At 40.3% G+C, this 3029-nt stretch overlaps 1 long non-coding RNA gene across 1 annotated transcript; it reads left to right on the top strand.

Moving 5' to 3' along the window:
- The first annotated feature begins 286 nt into the window (after positions 1–286).
- On the top strand, positions 287–2798 carry LOC310868065. Its single transcript, XR_014570053.1, has 7 exons — positions 287–419; positions 838–887; positions 1095–1136; positions 1346–1395; positions 1602–1652; positions 1838–1888; positions 2766–2798. It is a non-coding gene; the product is annotated as an uncharacterized lncRNA (long non-coding RNA).
- The last annotated feature ends 231 nt before the right edge of the window (positions 2799–3029 follow it).

The raw sequence follows: 3029 nt of genomic DNA, 5'->3' as shown, positions 1-3029 counted from the left end.
TTTAATACTTCTTGGTGCAAACCGAACGGCCAACAAGTAAAATTGTTATTGGAAAGGCACTACGTGAAACACCCATATATCGCGACGAAGGACCCACCAAGCCACCGTATAAAAGCAGCAAGCACAGTGTCGCATATTCCTTTCTGATGCGTTAACCGCTCGTGGCGAACGTCTTATATTGATCCATAAATGTATTGAAGTGAAGTTTCAGCTAGTTTTTACCGAGGTGACGTTTAGGGATTTTATAGAGAGAAAGTCGCAATGCAGTCCGCAGAGCAGAAGAGAAGACAGACATTTGCAGACAGTTGCAGTTACAAGGAAGTTCTTCTGCGAGGCATGGAGGAAGACACGTGGCCAAGACATTTGACTCATGGCTATCTAAGCCGACCACGTCGAGGACTCTGCTGCAGCTATCTATAGTAAGTATTGTACAATTAACGTTCTCTGTACTATTTAATGTTGTGTGGGATGATGATTCATAGACTAGAGTCTCCGAGTAAAAACTATGAAGATTACTTCACAGTGCACTGACCACACACGTCGTCATGACTACCTTATTTTCAGGAATTTATGCTTCTAATGTAGCCTTACATTAAGCCTCGTAGATGTATTGTCAAAATGGGCCACAGATTAGATGAAAACACTACTTTATTGAAAGATTTGCATTGCACAAAGATGCCGGACGCCTAGGTGACACTTGGGGCAAGCTATCTTTAGCATCAAATGTTGGAATACATCTATGAGTCTTACTTTTCTTTAGGCTAGTTCTAATTACTATTTTCCATTTCAGTGACTACAATGTCTTTTTTTTAATGCGACGTTCTGATACTTTTGCAGGCATGTTGGAGAATCTGGCTGTTTTGATGAAATCCCAGGAAATTGGACAGGTTGGTATATTAAGATTTTGTAAATTCAATCTACCTTTTAGGCTTTTATGATGATTTCATACATTCCAAAGAGTCTCTGATTGTAATGGATTGCTATTATTATTTAACATGACGATGCCACTGAACTGAAGAAGCATACTCCAGTACTAGCTAGTTTAGCATTACATGTTTAAACATGGTTCTAATGGCTAGTATTTTCCCTTTCAGTGACTCATCTCACGGACACGCCACCACCTAAACGTTAAGCATGTAAGTGTCTAAATTAATGACTTGTCTCTGGGCTACTACTACTGCATGTAGTGGCATCTCTAACCTGTCTATGATGATTCAGTTAACGGTTCCTGATTTTAATGAAGTTTACTCGCAGCGCACTGAGACAAGGCAATAACACAAACTGTGGCATTGCCATCGACTAAAGAAATACCTGATTTGTAATGGGATGTTGTTGTACTTTTCAGGCATGTTGGGGAGTCTGGATGTCTTGATAAGATTCCAGAAAATTGGACAGGTTGGTATTTTAAGATTTTGTAAATCCAATCTACCATGTAGGCTTCTATGATGATTTCATACATTCCAAAGAGTCTCTGATTGTAATGGATTGCTATTATTATTTAACATGACGATGACACTGAACTGAAGAAGCATACTGCCTGTGCTGCGCAAGCTAGTCAAGCATTGCATAATTAAAACATGGCTGTTTATATTTAATTCTAGGTGTGGATAGTAAGGTTGAGGACTCCTATAGTTCAATGCTGCAGTTATCTAGTAAGTATTTAATTATCCAATTCCTTGTACTGTTATGTGGAATGATGATTCATTGACTAGAGTCTCTGAGTAAACTATGAAGATTGCTTCACAGTGCACTGACCACACACCTGTCATGACTTTGCCCATTGCATGGCATTTGGATGGTTCTCTAATGGCCATTTACCCCCCCCCCCCCCTTTCAGCGACCCATCTCGCGGACACACCACCTTATACCACCTCCATGCTAGGCATTTGTAAGTAAGTGGCTAAAATGTATTGTCTTGGGGCTACTGTTGCATGGACTGTATTCACACAGCAGTGATCTTGCCATTAACCCATTCTGGACAGGAACCCCTTTTGGTGTTAAGCATTATGTTATGCTTTAGCTGTTGGAAAATAGCAGATCTAAAAGCTCACACTTTCAGAGCGAACGTTTTTAACTCCAATCTTTGCTTCTGGGGGTTCCCTGGAACAACATATTTTCAGATGGGGTGGTCGGCGGCCAAATCCAGAAATTGTGGGGTCCTTGACATGAAATGTTGAGAACTACTGAGGTAGTTCCGAAAATTGTCATGATTTAGAATACATTTTTTTAAATTTTCGCCACTCTTTCAATACAAAACGTCAACATGGCTGCTGTGTGAATATGGTCTAATATGTGGTGGCATCTCTGACCTGTCGATGATGATTCAGTTAACGGTTCCTGATTTTAATGAAGTTTACTCGCAGCGCACTGAGACAAGGCAATACCACCTGTGTTATCGACTAAAATTATACCATTTTATTTTATGGGATGTTCTTGTACTTTTCAGGCATGTTGGGGAGTCTGGATGTTTTGATAAAATCCCAGAGAATTGGACAAGTCTGTAAGATTTTGGAAATCCTCTCATGGACAGATGGACACACCACCTTCATGTTAAGCATGTGTAAGTGGCTAAATTAATGACTTGTCTCTGGGCTACTACTGCATGTAGTGGCATCTCTAACCTGTCGATGATGATTCAGTTAACGGTTCCTGATTTTAATGAAGTTTACTCGCAGCGCACTGAGACAAGGCAATACCACCTGTGTTATCGACTAAAATTATACCTGTTTTTTGTTTTTTTAATGGGATGTTCTTGTACTTTTCAGGCATGTTGGGGAGTCTGTCTGCTGGATGTTTTGATAAAATCCCAGAGAATTGGACTAGTCTGTAAGATTTTGGAAATACTCTCATGGACAGATGGACACACCACCTTCATGTTAAGCATGTGTAAGTGGCTAAATTAATGACTTGTCTCTGGGCTACTACTGCATGTAGTGGCATCTCTAACCTGTCGATGATGATTCAGTTAACGGTTCCTGATTTTAATGAAGTTTACTCGCAGCGCACTGAGACAAGGCAATGCCACAGTT

Source organism: Protomyctophum parallelum, assembly GCF_964188405.1.
Source record: "Protomyctophum parallelum genome assembly, chromosome: 1".
NCBI lineage: Eukaryota > Metazoa > Chordata > Actinopteri > Myctophiformes > Myctophidae > Protomyctophum > Protomyctophum parallelum.
Note: the sequence above shows the minus strand (reverse complement) of the source record. Positions and strands in the feature narration are given on the sequence as shown.